Genomic DNA, 17,110 nt, shown 5'->3' with positions numbered 1-17,110 from the left:
TAATATTCGAATTTCTATTGAGTTTGGCAATACGGCATGATTCATTAATGGTGAAACGTTTACATTATTATCTTTGATATGTTTAAGAGAAATCCAATTACATTTTGAAAGAATAAATCTTTCATGATGAAAAAAGAATCCACTTATTAGTATATAATTATAGATTTTTCCTCAACTAAATCTGTAATCCTAGCACTGTGTCGTATTTACAGCTATACCATTGGCTTGATGACATCTGCTGTAATTTATTCAGCTGTTAGCACTTATCCATATTTGAGTTTTATGTAACTCAATACAGTTTTTAAAACAATGCTTTGCATTATTAAGTTATTTGGACTTGCTTTCATTAATAAAGTTCAAACTATTACTGTTTGGAAATTTGTATCTGCTAACGATGCCATTTAATTTTGTTCCCCCAACCCCTGTTTTGTTTTGTTTTCTGTTTTTTTTTTTTTCTGAGTGAATTAAATGAATGGCTTAAAACCAATTTCCTACACAATACATACAGCAATCTCAATACCTTATTGGAATATAGAGAAACATACAGAAAAGATTGATGTAACCAAACCAAAGAAAGTGTAGGGGTATTAAAAATAAACACATAAGTCGCATACATACTAATAAGCTTTAAGTAAAGCCTTCTTTTATTTACCGTGAGGAACCAATCAGTCTTGGCAGAGAACCCTAAAAACTAATTTTCTAAAGCAATTTTTTTCATGTTAGTTTTAGTGATCGTGCACATTCTAGAAAGGTGGTAACTAAATAAATATTATTTTAGTTTAATTGGATTAAAAATTAGAAATGCAAATTCTCCTTGTACTGTATCTGTAAGCCCTCATCTCTGTTTTTATGGTAATACTCTTTTAATGGTTTAAGCCTATGAAGAAAAAACACTGAAGATTTTTAACTAGCCGCTTTGCAGGGGGCAGAAAGGAGCAAAGAAGATTTAGTGGTGAAAAGAGCAAATAAATAGGTGCTCCAAGATTAAAAAGAGGGTAGAAGTGCATGCTGAGCTGTTGAAAGACCTCTCTGTGTTTAAAGAAAAATATTGTTTGGTGCTTTCACCAGTGCATGATCAAAATAAGAGGTACAAATTAGTTCATGGCTGCTGAAGCTACAAAACATCATGCAGAGCGCTGTCTTTGGGAACGTTTTAATGAGGAGAAGAGGTCATCAGACTGTGACATTGCTTTTCAGAATTCTTCAAGAACAACACAGACTTCCTGTTCCAAATGTGGTAGAGAATAAAACAACCTTAGTAGTAATCGTACAACTTTTGAACCATGTTCCTTGGAAATGCCGTACAGTGCTCATTTTGTAGCTTTAGTTAGCCATCTCAAAGGAAACGCTTCCGTATTTTCCATGTGCCCTTATTTCAAAAGTACAGTGAAACGGTGGAGCTTTAACATGGATTATATTTATAAAATAAAGTTTTATTCAGGCTTCTAAAGAGATTTTAATGTTTTCATTGCTCCAGGTGAAATGGTACACGGTGGCTCTGTTCATTAACATTTAGCATCAGTGCAAAAAATCAAGGATTACCACATACAGCATAAAAGGAGGGATAGTGTGACTTTGAAATTAAATTCACTACAATCTTAGTTTTGCCGCATTTCAAAACGTGATTTTAAAATGTATAAGTTGTTAATGACATTCTAGGTCAAATATTCATAGTCCAATATCAATCCTACAGAGACTGGCATTATTCAAATGTGTAACGTATTTGAACAGAAGCTGAAGAGGTTTTCCTGATGCTTAATAAATAAGACATTTATTTTGGTTTCAAAGAGCAGTATTGTAATATTTAATACTTCAAGTAAGGGTCGGTGCATTTTTGCCACTTCACCAGGAAGCTACAACATACCTTTTGTTTTCCATTAATATGACCACATTTGGAGGAAGTGTATAGATGGAGAAAATATTTATGTCCATATATTTGATGAAGGTATCAAAAATAAAAGACAAAAAAAGGACGGCTCATATTTTATATGGTAACGCTCACAATCTTATTAATCTCAAAGTTTTTTCATAATGCTTTTTCTTCCAAAATAAGGGATTCACAAATAATCACATTTTCTCTGATGTGTAAAATTAATTGTCAAATGTGTGAAAATAATGTCAGACCTAAAGGGAACAGTATGAGCTTGAGTTGAGATGGAAGACAGGCCATTTCTGTACACAGCAATATTTCTGATTAACTTGTAAGAGGTGATTCAATTTGTGTACAATTAATTGATTTAGAGGTAGCATCTTTTCCTTCCCTCTTCCCTTTTTATCTTTGTTTCTTTTTCATTTTCAGCATATAACAGAAGTCGAGCATAGACTCTCTGCTTTACATGTGATAAAAATAAAATTGTTATTCTAGTTTTATAGCCTTTCAAATAGTTCATCGAAAAGTTTCTTAACTCACATAGATCATTTACCTGACTCCGTCTTTATATTAATTTTATTTCTTTTAATGTAGGCAACATTTGTTCTTAAATATTATTCACAAATGAGACACATTTATGTTGACATTCTTAGCATGTAGAATTTCTACAAAGATCTGGTATGGAAGTTATTTTTAGTTTAAGCTTTTAGTCTGGTTTGCTTGGCCTGCTATCTTTCGGTTTGATCTGTACGCTTTTCCTGTCAATGATTACACATTACGAGCTCATGTCAGTCTGTTTTTTTGTTGTTGTTTTTTGCATTATCACCTTTCAGGACTTAAGTGTATTTTACCTGAACTACGGATTCAACAATATTCTACTTCATTGACACTGTTTTTAAATCTTAAAGATATCTTAGGCACCTAATAAGCTGCTATTCATGAGGTTTTAGTTAGCACTTATTACAGTAGCATAGGTGAAGCCCTGTAAAAATAACACAAGAAAAGTGAGAAATAAATAAGTAAAAATCTAAAATTTTCTTTTAAGTATTTCAAAGTACAGTTCAGTCAAGAAAGAAAATGGTGAATTTTGGGGACATCAACAAGAGTGGCATGAAAATCTTAAAGTAATTGAAGAATGTTATATTTTCCAGAAAACATTTATTAATTAGCAAAGGATCTTTTCTCATAAAGGATTCTTGTTACCAGGAATCGAAACATAAGGCGTTGTGATGTCAACAAAAATTAAATCACTATTAATCACTATATAATTTTTGAAAATTGACAAAAGCTTAAAAATACTGTAAGCCCCTAGAAGTTTATGATAGCTTTTATTGCATACATTTATTTCCCTTTGAGGTACTGTATTAATGGATCTCTTCATCACCTAATCTAGGAGAAAACCATCTTGAAAAAACAATTTAAAATGCAACTCGGCAAAGCTAAAAAACTGACATTGTCCTAGAAAAAGGACAAATAAGGAATGTGATAAAAGACAAAAATGTAAGTGATTTAAAATTGACACATATAATATTGCTTAAATTTTTACGTAAATATTCATTATACAAGCATTCCCAATAAAAGAGATATTTTGCCATGCTGAGAAAAGGATTCTCACCTTTTTTCAGCTACCAATATTCTATAGTTTGTTTAAATGTTGACTAAATATTACAGTTCTCAAAGAGTGTTCCACAATCCCCAGGGCAGCTCCAAGGCCCTTTCAGGAGCCCACAATGTCAAACTTATTTTCATGTTAATTGTAAGATGTCATTTGCCATTTTCACGGTTTTGATATTTGTACTGATGGTGCAAAAGCAATGGTGAGTAAAACTGCTGGTGCCTTTTCATACCTGAAGGCAGTGGCACCAAACTGCTAGTAGTTACTGTGTTCTTTACTGCCATGTATTCATGGTTAAAGAAAAAAATGCCAGTTTTACTTATAAATGCCTTTCATCAGGCAGTAAATATTAACTTATTAAATTTTGACCCTTAAGCACATTCGGTTTTTCAAAATCTGTGCTTAATTGCTGATATTCTAAGTAACTCCTGGATATAGAGCTTTGATCTTTTTTGCGTTTGTATTTTTTATTCAGTGTATGCATAAGTGGCCAAGTACTTTATCTGATACACAACCAAAGAAGCAGCAATTTGTTCAAATCCTTAAGAAAACATTGAAAAATGCTGTTTTTGAACAGTGTTGTGTAAATAACACTGAAGGATACAGCTTATGATTGACTGAAAGTATTTCCATGAGTAATTCTGGGTATGTATATTTTTTTGGACTCATAGGTCAACTGTAGGCACTAACTTTTAAAACCAATGCTGCCAGCTGTTCCACAGTACATCTCATCCCCTGGTGTGCATGTGGTGATGGAACATCATCTAGATCCAGAGAGAACAGCATTAATTTCTGATTAAAAAAAAAAAAGCAACGATTCCCATCTTTCTATCAAATGCTCTCCACTTTGGAGCATAAACTTAACTATAATGACCTAATATGATTACAGGCGACAATAATTCAAACACCTGGATTCTACTATTTATTGCCATGTAGAAAAAGCTCTTCTGAAGCCACTTTACATTTAATATGTGTTAACATCTCAAGGGTACTAAATACTGTAAATCATCATTTGTATTGGGTCTTCTAGGGAAGGGGCTTCTCTGAATTTTTATCATTTCCTGGCAAACTCTTCCTTGATGGGTAGTGGAAATAATACAAGAGATAGAGAAAAGATATTTGAGGAAACAATTTTTGAAGTCCTCTCATGTTCTCTAGAAAAATATGCTTAAATATAAAAAATAAGCATTGTTAATTAAAATCTTTCCTTTTTTCCCCTATTTATTTTTGAAGACTTTCTATGAGGCAGGTTTTTGTCTGTAATTAATAAGAATAATATAAAATAATATGATTATATTTGTTTTTACAATAGGTGTACAGTTACTAGACTGGTAAATGAGGAATCTATTCTAGATATATATTTCCATGATATCTTTGTGACCACAGTGAAAATATATATTCTAGGTGATAATATTGTTAATTAACTATAACTGATTAGCAGGCCAGTCTTGATTAGTGGGTTCATATTACCCCAGAAGGAAGTCTGTACTTGTGGATCTTTGTGCTCTGTTTTTGTTTTTATCCTATCCAAGATATTTGTTAATTATTTGCATGAGGATGCAGATGACTAATTGATAGCATATTGACTCAGTTTCAGATGGTGTGAAATATGACCTGGTTATATGTGTTTACCATATGCATTGTATATTTAATAAATAAACCTACTTATAAATAAACTTATTTTAAAATTTGCTGCACAGAAGTAATACTATAAATGATATTGTAGGTCTTAATTTCCTGGGTACAGTTTTTTATTAATATGCATTAATACAAATTCGATTAATGTAAAAGGAAAATTCAACCAAATAATCATGTCATAGAGTTTAAAAAGAAGAATTGTTACCGAGAGGCACGAGGAAAACAAACATAAATTTTTTTTCTTTTTTCTTTTCAATAAATGAAATTTATTGTCAAATTGGTTTCCGTACAACACCCAGTGCTCATCCCAAAAGATGCCCTCCTCAATACCCATCACCCACCCTCCCCTCCCTCCCACCCCCCATCAACCCTCAGTTTGTTCGGTTTTTAAGAGTCTCTTATGCTTGGGCTCTCTCACACTCTAACCTCTTTTTTTTTTCTTCCCCTCCCCCATGGGTTTCTGTTAAGTTTCTCAGGGTCCACATAAGAGTGAAAACATACGGTATCTGTATTTCTCTGTATGGCTTATTTCACTTAGCATCACACTCTCCAGTTCCATCCACGTTGCTACAAAGGGCCATATTTTGTTCTTTCTCATTGCCACGTAGGGGGCACTTGTACGCCAATGTTTATAGCAGCACTCTCAACAATAGCCAAATTATGGAAAGAGCCTAAATGTCCATCAACTGATGAATGGATAAAGAAATTGTGGTTTATATACACAATGGAGTACTACGTGGCAATGAGAAACATAAATTTTTATTTTCTTCCTCATATGTTGTCTTTATGTTGGCACAGCATATTTCAATAAGCATACAGAAACATTAAACATCATTTGTGTATTAAATGTAATATAATTGGTTTCTAGGACTCACCAATAAAGTGATAAAAGAACAAGATCTAGAACACTAACCTTTTTATATGGTGTTTCTCTTGTTACCATTCTGGGTCCTAATATTAGATTTTAATAATTTCTAGAGCTAGTTTTTAACCAAACTGTGAAGGAGAGGCTACTGTCATTCCCCCAAATGTCTTTTCCTGATGTACTTTTTCCTCTTTGATGGTGGTTCCCTACCATATTCTACATCCAGTAGTCTCCTTGCCCTCACACTATAATGTTAATGATTCAATATTTTTCTCTGCATTCTTGTCTATATTACCATATTTCTGACACCATGAATGCAAGAATACACACACATAAGCGTATACACACACACACACACACACACACACACACACACACACATGCACATATTTGCTTGGCAAACTCCTTTCTGCTCACTTACAAATTTGAAGCCCTCTTCACTAAAAATCTCCTCAGACTAATCAAGTATATGTTAGGTAAATTTATTTCTTTTTAAAAGAATGTTTATTTATATTTGAGAGAGAGAGAGAGCACATGTCGAGGGAGGGAGACAGAGGGTCCAAAGTGGGCTACGTACTGACAGCAGGGCTTGAACTCACAAACTGCAAGCTCATGACCCGAGCCAAAGTCAGATGCTTAGCTGACTGAATCACCCAGGCACCCTGGTATATTGATTTTGTTGTTGTTGTCAGTTTGTGAGCATTTTACTAACATTGATCCTTATCAGAGTGATAGAAGTTTGTTTCCTTATCAATTTGCTAGCTAGACTATGAATTCCTCGAAAGCTAAAACTTCATCTGTCTTTTTCACTGTTACCAATCTAGGACAGCATGACAAATATGCAAGCAAATGAAAGGAATTCTATCAAATACAGAGAGAAGGGAATGAAAATAATAATATGGTGACCCATAAGAAAAACCAGTACTATACATTTAAGGCTTGGAAAAAGTCCAGTGAAGAGACTGGCAAGGGACATGTTTTCTGAATACTGAGTTTAAAAGATGTGTAAATTTCCAGGTAACTATTCTAAATTTATCTCACGTTATTATTTAATTTCCTATCTAAAGGACAAATCATAAAAAAGAAATTAAAAAGCAATAAATCCCCAAATATAGGAGACTAGGACAGGAAACATTAATTGGTAGAGCTTTTATCAAACTTACATAAGATAGAAGCAAATATAAGGATTGTAAAAATCTTTGCTAGGAAATGTCCATATAGTCTATATTTTAATTTCAGAAAAAAACTCACTAATATAGAAGAAAGTAATGGAAAACCATGCAGAAGTAATAAACACATTTGAATCCAGAATAGAATCATAAATTTCTATGTTATCCATCCAATATTCCATGTTAGAAAGGACCTTAGTTTCCATCTCATATTTCATGCAATAAAAGATTTCTCCAAAGTGCTTGGAAACTGTCAAGATTGGAAAACTTACCTACTTTCACACAGCTCTCAGATGAATCGAGTCTCTATCACTTCACAATTCTTCATAATCATGAAGCAATCACCAAGTCTTATCTAAGTCTTCATTTCTTCATGCAGTTTACCCAGTTCCTCATATAGCATAGCTTACCACAATATCTCTTCTGAAAAATCCCCTTACATAAAAATTATTGGAGTGCCAGAAACAGAATATAATACCCCAGACATAAGATGACCTATCTACTGTGGTGGAAGTGTACCTCTCCTATGTACCATATCTATGAATATAACCACTATTATTGTTTTGTCATTTCTCTCCCTCTCTCTGTCTCTCTTCTGTGACATCACATGGTTGATTTATACTGAGCCCTATTTAGAAAAGATCAAAGACCTCTATATTATACATCTGTATCATGTTATAGCTTATCTATGTTGCCCTTCCTAGCCCAGCCACACTCACACACTGATGCTATATTACTCTTTACCTACTTGCCTTTAAATAACATTTTTGTCAAGCTCCTTCCTTCCTCCCTTTTTGCCTTTCTTTCTTTCTTTCTTTCTTTCTTTCTTTCTTTCTTTCTACCAATCTGAGTATTTGTATAATCTTTGGGTTTATAAGGCTTTTCTAAATTTAAAACCAAAGCCAGAACTACCCCCCCCCCCCAAAAAAAAGATCAATAGATGAACTACTAAAAAAGAAGTAAGCAAAAAGATGTATAGCTTTCCTAAAGCACAAACTAAAAGTTCTCTGAGGTAAAATCAAAATAGTCAATAGAATTGAAGCTGTGAGCATACTAGCTTGAAGTTACACTCTCCATACCTAGTAAGTTAATCCAAGTTAAATGCATGTCAAGCAGATTATCTATGAAGCGGCAATATTTAAAGCTAGTAGAAAGAAAAGAATGGTTATCTTAAAAAGGGTGAGAATTAGGGGTGCCTTGGTGGCTCAGTCAGTTAAGCATCTGACTCTTGAGTTTGGTTCAAGTCATGATCTCTATGTTTGTGGGATCAAGCCCAATATCAGGCTATGTGCTGACAGCTCAAGCCTGCTTGGGATTCTCTCTCCCTCTCTCTCTGCCCCTCCCCCACTCACACTCTCTCTTTCTTTCTCTCTCTCAAAATAAATAAATAAACCTTTTTTAGAGAGGGGTGAGAATTAGACAACTGAAGATTTCTCATCAGCAACAGGAGAGGCCAGAAGATAATGAAGTAGTGAAGGAAAAATAATTATAATCTAAAATTTTATACCTAGCTAAACTATTACTCTATGGTCAAGACAAAGTAAATCTATTTTTAGAAATACAGTTATTTTTAGAAAATAATTCTTTATCAAAAGTAAAACTGGTACCAGAGGGAAGGTGTCATTTATAAGAAACAATAATGAGCAAAGAAATGATGAAAATGCCAATGTATATATTTAATTATTGGCTATATGAAACAACTAATTTTTATTTTATAAATCAAAACTAAACTAAAACTATAGACCAGTACTACTCAAAGTATGGCCATAAGATCTGTGTTTATGCATGAATTACTTGTTATGGATCTATAGGAAGTACAAGAATTGAGAATTATTGCTTGAAATTCTTTTAGACATTTGACTGTGTCCAATTATGGATTGGGAAGATTACTCTCACCTACTAAAAGCAGAGATTATTATATTGGATAACAAAAACGAAGTCCAGACATAAACCATTTTTAAGAGTTCCATCTAAAACAAAACTACTCAGAAAGGCTGATATAAGAACAAAGAACTATAAGCCATGAACCTAAAATAAAAAATCTGATAGCAATACTTAAGATGGATAAAACTTTCCATCTGAACTCTTCCAAACTCTAAAATTAATATTTCTCTACATTTCTCTTCCCCACCATACAAGAGTTATCCTTTCAGGAGTTCTCTGTTCCCTTGTTCCACTTTGGACTGGTTGCTGTATAGACCCAGGGCATAGTGATCCTTTAGATGTCCTTTGTCTTCTCTGTTAGAGTCCCAGTTTTTAGTTTTTTGAATTCCACTTTTTGCTTTTTTTTTTACTTCCACAATCGACTCACATAAATTATAAAGTAACAGATCAAAAGAATATGCAAGGGAAATGAAATTTCAAGATTTCACCTGTTTGTGAGATTTTTCCCCCACCCTCCCACCTGCCTAATAATTAGGTTGGTAAAGAATTCTAGACCAAAAGTCACTTTCTTTTGGATTTTGAATGCTTACCTCCATTGTGTTTTAGCTTCCTGGGTTACTGATATCAAATCCATCTGGCGTTGTGATCCTATTTTCCTTTTTCCCTAAAATTTCTTGAGAGTATGAGTTTTGTCATTCCTTAGGCTAGTTGCTTGATGGCCTTTTCCATCTGGACATTAATGAGCTAGGAAATTGTATGTATTAATTAATTTATTTTTTTTTCAACTTTTTATTTATTTATTTATTTTTGGGACAGAGAGAGACAGAGCATGAACGGGGGAGGGGCAGAGAGAGAGGGAGACACAGAATCGGAAACAGGCTCCAGGCTCTGAGCCATCAGCCCAGAGCCTGACGCGGGGCTCGAACTCACGGACCGCGAGATCATGACCTGGCTGAAGTCGGACGCTTAACCGACTGCGCCACCCAGGCGCCCCTGTATTAATTTATTAATTCTTTGATTAACTAATTAATTAATTCCCCTATTCCTTTTTTCTTTCTGGATCCCTTAGTTGTTCACTTAATTACTTATTTCCTATTTTTTCCCTATCATTTCCATCACACTTTTATTTCTGCATCTTTGGGTAGTCTTTTATATGTTTTTATTTTGTTAGTCAAATCGATTTTTTCCATTTTTAGTGCATCCCAATTTTTATTTCATATGATACATTATTTTGTGATTCTGAGGCTATTAACTTTAAGCTGTCTTTTTATCTAATTGTCTCATTTTCTTTAAATTTCTTTACTATAGTGATCTTACTGGGGAATTTTTTTGCATGCTTGGTTTAATTCTCTAGTGTGTAACTCTCCCACCTTCCAACATGCTAGAAGAGGACTAAATGCAGGGTGAGGATATGGAGAACTAAATGCTCCTAGTCATCCTCTCTCACAATCTCTCTATTTTTGCTGGTGGGCTGCCGTGTTATCAGACAGGGTGCTCTTGCTGCCCTCTGTACAGGCTCTGAGATTTCAGTTTGCTCAGTTCTTATGTACACTCATTCTAGATAGTTTTCAAGTCTACAACTTTAGCTTTGATCTCAATTGTCCTATATTGTTATTCCCAACTGGATATTTCCTTTTGAAAGACACTTTAAGTTGAAAAATATGTCTTAACGAAGTCATCAACTCCCCCTAGATACAAACCTTACTCCTCTTTTGTTCTTAGTTTATTTAAATGGCATCATCTTTGAGTTCATTCTCTCAGTTACCCTTCATATTTAATCAAATCAACCAAATCTCAGTCAAGTTTATCTCTCTAAAATCTCTTGGAATTATCTTTTCCGTTTTGTCCTGGTCACTACAATACATACCACCAGCTTAACTTTTTCCCTGAAGTAACGTAATATAGCGTCTAAATGGATCCCCCATGCTTTCACATTCAAGGTCATTGCTTGCACTCTGATGAATTGCCCCAAAGCACAACTGTGATTGTGTCACTCAGCTGCTCAAAATTTCAGTGACTTCTTGTTTCCTAGATCAAAGCCAAATTCCTCAGCCTAGAATTGAATAGCTTCCGTATTATAGTTCCAATCTACCTTTCCAATATCATTTCTCATTGTTGCATGTCACATTTTCTATATATCCCAGTAAAAGAAATTAATGTTTTCAGATCCATCCCAGCTTTACCAGATCTGTGCCTTTGCACATGATAAAACCTCTGCCTGAAATACTTTCCCTAATATCCTTCAACCCTGCATATTTAAACTATACATGTACATTAAGAGAAATCACGAAGTCTACCTCTTCTATCAAGTAATCTCTCATCCCTCTTTACTGTACCTGCCATACATTTCTTATTAGACAGTGCTCTCAAGGGTCAGTTTAGTAACTAATTTACTTTTTACTCCCAAGATGCCTAGCATAGCATCTTGCCAACTGTGGGCCTTTAATATTTGTCGAAGTATGAAAATACAGACTTTATGCATAATATGTGGTATGCTTACTTAAAAGCTACCATGGAATTATTTACTGTCTATTGCATATATATTGGCCTTCTCACCCTAGGAAGATACTTGAGGACAGGGTCTCTGGCATTTTATTTTTTGTTTCCCTCTACAGTGTCTTGCATGATGCCTTGCATATGTATTACTCTTTTGTGGTAAAATAGCAATATATACAGCATATAAGTAATTGTCCTTCTGTGATGCCTTTGAAATGTCAGTTTGAGGAATTGGGGGGAAATTTACATAGAAGAAGCATTTTTTTTTCTCTCCTCAAGATAGAATCAGCTGCTACCCCTTAAAATAGTCTAATTATTTTACTGGAGGCCTAGTTATAAAACTACTTGCAGTTGCACTAGAAATAGAATTCTGGTGTCACTTAATGAGATTTTTCAAGTTCACATTACTTATTCTGCAGACTTCTTCATTTGAGTAGATTGTTTAATATTTTATTTGTTTTATTATTCACATTTTGGGGGTAAAATATTTCTGCTCACATTCGAAGTTGGTTGAATTGTATGCCAGAGTTTGAGTGCAGAGAACTTTTTCTTGGTCCTGTTATTTCCAAGTGTGCAGCTGACTACTGTGTCTGTAATTCACATCCTGGGAGCAGGTTTTTGCTGCTGTCCAAGAAGTGAAACTTTGTCTTACCCTAGGATGCAAGTTAACATTTCCTTACCTGCTTAACAATGACTTCATTTTCCTCTTGTGTTTCCCTTCTCTTTATCTGTGAAGTGAGCTCCTCTCTGCACCCAAAGCAAGTACATTCTATAGCAAACTTTCCTGATTAAATTGTTATGAAATAGCGGCAGCTGGGCGGCTCAGTCGGTTAAGTGTCGGACTTCAGCTCAGGTCATAATCTCATGCTCATGAGTTCGAGTCCCCCATCGGGCTCTGTGCTGACAGCTCAGAGCCTGCAGCCTGCTTCAGATTCTGTCTCCATCTCTCTGCCCCTCCCCTGCTTGTGCACTCTCCCTTTCTCTCAAATATAAAATAAAACATAAAAAATTTTTTTTAAGTATCCTCGCATTTGGAGTCTGATACTCCGCTATTTAATTTATCACTGCTATTTTACATGATAAAGGTGCATAGAATTCATTTTTTCCATTCATAGAATATAATTCCAGCATTCTTACCCCATTCTACACTCCCTCTTCTTCTCTTTTCCTCCACCACCAGACCATTGTTCCTTTCCAAGTCAGCCATTTAATTTTCTGCACTCTCATATTATGTTTAATACCATGCTGAGATTTGTGGGAGATGTATTGTAGCCTTGACATTTCCTTTGCAGACATAAAACACACAAAACAATTAGAAAACAATTAAAATAGTAAACTCAGTGGTAATAACTGTGAATGTAAGAAAGTAGAGAAAAAAGAAGTGAGCTTGGCAGGAGTAGTAGCTGAAAACTAATGGAAAAGGTGGAATTTGAATTGGCTCAGAGGACTCAGAGGTGGGTAAAAAGGGTGGTTGTATCTGAGATTTGGGAGTGACGAAGCAACAGTGAAGATAGTAGCCTAATGGGCAGGCAATATGTGTGCTAAGTGGAAAGTGGGGTTATGCAGGTTAGAGTAGGCTTGTTAAAGATCACAACGGGGTCCACTTAAGCATTCAAGCTTTTAATAGGGATGTGGTATGATAAAAATGATGTTTAAAGAAATTGGCTTCGGTTAAGATGCATGGGGGCTTATGGCATATAAAAAAAGGAAAGGTGCTTAAAATGTGATAAAGTAGACAGCTCATTGTACAGATTAAAATAACAGTAAATAAAATGCTTTAGAGACAATTTAGAACAATAAACTCAGGGGAACCAAGGCCAGAATGAAAGGAAAATGGGAGGTTGGAATCCAAGGGACAAAAGGAGAAGCTTCAGTGTTACCTTACATTCTCGTAACAAACCCTGATATTTTTTAATTTCACTGCACTTTGTGCAATTATCCTGTTGGGGCCACTAGGTGGTGATCTTTGTTAGTCGGTAATGTGATTCTTTAAAGAGTTCAGGTTTTTTTGCAAGAAAACCCGTGTTTTTGTTTTGAACAATTCTTGATTTATAGCATTCACACCTACGGATATACATCCATAAATATTTCCCCTTCTCCTTTATTCTTTTTAGTCTGTGCTGTCAGGTAAGATAAGGGAGATGAGAAAGAAGTAAATATTAGATCTCAATCCTCACGCTTGTTTGGTTTAACACTGTTCCTGGCATTTTCCAATCCTGGTCGCTGCTCTATGGAAGGTAAGGCGGGCAAAGGCATCATTTATCTTGCTGGCCTTATTGGTATCATCTGTCAGGTGGTCTCTAGGATAAAGCCAGTATTGGCTATGGTGTGGTGGTGAACGGGGAGAGGTGCATAGGTGGCTTGACTGACAGCTCCCATGTCATCACCCTGTTTTACTGATTCCCAACCCTCATTATGTCTACTTTCCATACAGCCTCATCTTCTGCCCTTATGGAGACCCCACCATGATGGAGTTCATAAGCTAAACCACAAGGTACTTATTCCAGGTTGGAAAAAGCCTGTTATCTGGCAGGTAGAAAAGGAGACAAGTTATCAGAGGGCCTGGCAGCAGCAGGCACTGCCAATGCTTGTTGAACGAGTGATCAAATGATGAGTAAATGGATGAGCATCAGCAATACAGTGGAGGAAAGGAGTGGTCCTAGAATGCCGAATGAATGTTTCCATGGAAATATTTTTACGTATGTGTTATGCTCTTTTGTACTTTTGGTGTGGGTGTTATGGATTACCTGGTCCACTGTTCCCTGCTGACATAGAGCCCAGCGCTAGGGTTAACATTGCTCTGTGGGGAAATGCTTTCTGAGTTCCAAACATTTAACTTACTAATGAACTTTTGTTAACCTGTGACTTTATAAGAAGTTCTTATTAAATTAAATAATAGCACAGTTCATAAAAGTGACTTTTGAAGTTCTCAGTCACAGCAACATGTAATTAACAGTAAAGGCTTAAAGTGCAAACAGGGGTCTTATCTATCCAAACACTTTTTAATGCTGAGTTTCTTGATGATCTTTAATAAACCCTTGTAATTGTAACAACAATTACAACTTCAATGGCTGCAGTAAGTCTGAAGTCTCCTCCTAATTTATTTCCAATGTTTCCCTGTAGAGAGGAAATTCTGGGCACCTAGCTACAGCTCTACATCTATCTGTTACCTGTTATGAAAATTAGGTTGTCAATTTTATCTTTAGTAGAAGAAAGGAAGGTTATTTTCTTTCCTCCCAATAGCTAAATTTTAATGAATTTCTTATTTTACTGATTTATTCTTGACTGCTTTTTCCTTTCCATTTGACCTTTTGGGCCAATCAGGGCTTTTAGCCAAGAATCAAAGAAATCTGGTTCCTGGCTTAGGCAAATCCCAGACTCATTTCTTTTACCTTATTTCCCTGCCTTATCTCTGTCTGACAAAGATAATCAGCACATAATATTAATGATTTAGGACCTTGACCCTGGAAATAGTGAGACTATAACAAAAATATTCTTGATAGCAAGTCAATACATTTAAATGATGCCACATTTTAAAATTACAATTTACCTTTTATTTACTTTTTGATGTGAAGTTCACAAAACATAAAATTCACTTTAAAGTGTACAATTCAGTGACTTCCAGTACATTTACAAATGTGCAACCATTATTGCTTTCTAATTCTAGAACATTTTCATCCATCACCCCCAAAATAAATGCATTCCCATTAAGCAGACCCTCCCCGTTCCCCACTCCCTCTTGCCCCTGACCACTACTAATCTGCTTTTTCTCTATATGCATTTGCCTAGTTTGGAATGGATTAAACATAAATGGAATTAAGTAGTATTTGGCGTTTTTGTATCTGGTTTCTTTTAATTAACATACTTTCAAAGTTCATCTATGTTGTAACATGTATCAGTACTTCATTTCTTTTTATGGCTGAATAGTATTTCGTTCTATGTATGTAACACATTTGTTTATCCATTTGGACCGTTTCCACTTTTTGGCTTAATGAACAATTCTGCTATTAATATTCATGTCCAAGTTCTTGTTTGAACATCTATTTTCAAGTCACTTGAGTGTATACCTAAGAGTAGAATTACTGGGTCATATGGTAATTTTATGTTTAACTTTTTTAGGAACATACTTTTATTTTTATATATGCTAATATTGGTTATTCTTCAGAAAGTTATTGGCTAGGATTTATTATGCAACCACAGATATTATTTACATAAGACATTTTGGGCTGAAATATCTACTAACTACTATCTATTAATCTACTAACTCCTGTCTCCATATTCAATGGTAAGGCTCCAAAGACAGAGTAACTTTGACAGGTAAGGAAACATGAAATGGTGTACCTTCAATCAAAATCATGGAGGCATCAATCTCCCCATCCTGTGCTTTCATTCAATAAACACTCACTGTGTTTCCAGCCATGTATCAAGAATGATTTTAGGAACTTGTGATACACACAAAAAGACAAAAAAGATTTTGCCTTCATGGAACAGGGATGTTAAGAATGTGAGAAGGAAGAGAGAATTTTAGATATGGGTAAGAGCTATGGAAACAATTATGTAGGGAATTGGTATGAAGTTTCTATCATAGACTACTAAATCAGTGCTTCTCAAATTTTAGTGTGCTTGAGAACACCTTGGGATATTGTTGAAGTACTGATTTGAATATAGTGGCTCGTGGGTGAAATGTGAGAGTCTGTCTTTTCAACAAATTTCTAGGTGATGCTCATGCTCCTTTGGGTCAGGCAGAGAAGGCCTTACTGTTTAATGACTTTTCAGCGGGGACATGAATATGGAATATGCATCAATAGCCAGCCTAGTCAAAATGTGGGAGAAGAAAATTCCAGGGAGAGAAAACAGCTTTTACAAAGGCTCCATGGAGGGAAGTAGGCTTGGTGTATCTGAGGGAGGGAAAGTGCTATAGAGTAGTAATCCCTCCCTGACACATAGTTGGTTATACAAATACAGAACAAGCCAGAATTCCTTGACCCCCTGCTATACTAGTTACAGCCTATTCCCCACCAACAAATGAAAGAATTCATTCCTAGATCCAAGTGCACCTTTGAATCGGCTTCCTTTATTTTGTGCAATCTATTTTTCCAAAAATATATCTTCTTGCTCACCATTTATTGCAGTTCTAATTTCTTTCTAACATTTAGTTTCTTTTTTCTTTTTCTTTTTTGTATCTTGCCCTTTTCACTTAACATTGTGAGCATGTCCAACGAAATTAACTATTCTGAAACATGATTTTACATGCATGTATCAAGGTATATTTAGAAGTTCCTGGATTTTTGTAGCTTTTTTGTTTTAATTCTTTGGGGGGGGGCACCTATTATAAACAAGACTATGATGAATGTTATTGTATATAAATCTAATGGCATGTCTCCAATTAGTTTCTTAGAATAAATTTTTAAAAAATATAATAGCTAGACTTTCAAAAAACAGCTTAATTGCCTCCAGAAAAAGAAAATGTTCTAGTTTACTTTCATACTGTCAGCGAATAGTCCTTATTTTGCCCACTTTTTCCCTTATTAACTGGTAGTATAATAACTTTTTAAACTTTTTATTGACATACA

General features: G+C 34.9%; 1 protein-coding gene across 11 annotated transcripts in view; it reads left to right on the top strand.

Moving 5' to 3' along the window:
* Window positions 1–17,110, top strand: part of TFEC (transcription factor EC) — a 189,561-nt gene that overhangs the window by 25,140 nt on the left and 147,311 nt on the right. For 10 of the 11 annotated variants that reach the window (XR_007150364.1, XR_007150363.1, XR_007150362.1 and 7 more), the window contains exon 2: window positions 13,972–14,031. The gene's annotated coding sequence lies outside the window, so the exon portion shown is untranslated. Of the gene's footprint in view, window positions 1–13,971; window positions 14,032–14,109; window positions 14,237–17,110 lie in introns of those variants that run through there. The other variant, XR_007150358.1, reaches the window with a different exon arrangement.

The sequence above is a fragment of the Prionailurus viverrinus genome, chromosome A2 (genome assembly GCF_022837055.1).
Source record: "Prionailurus viverrinus isolate Anna chromosome A2, UM_Priviv_1.0, whole genome shotgun sequence".
NCBI classification, from domain to species: domain Eukaryota; kingdom Metazoa; phylum Chordata; class Mammalia; order Carnivora; family Felidae; genus Prionailurus; species Prionailurus viverrinus.
This window is presented reverse-complemented; position numbering and strand designations above follow the sequence as displayed.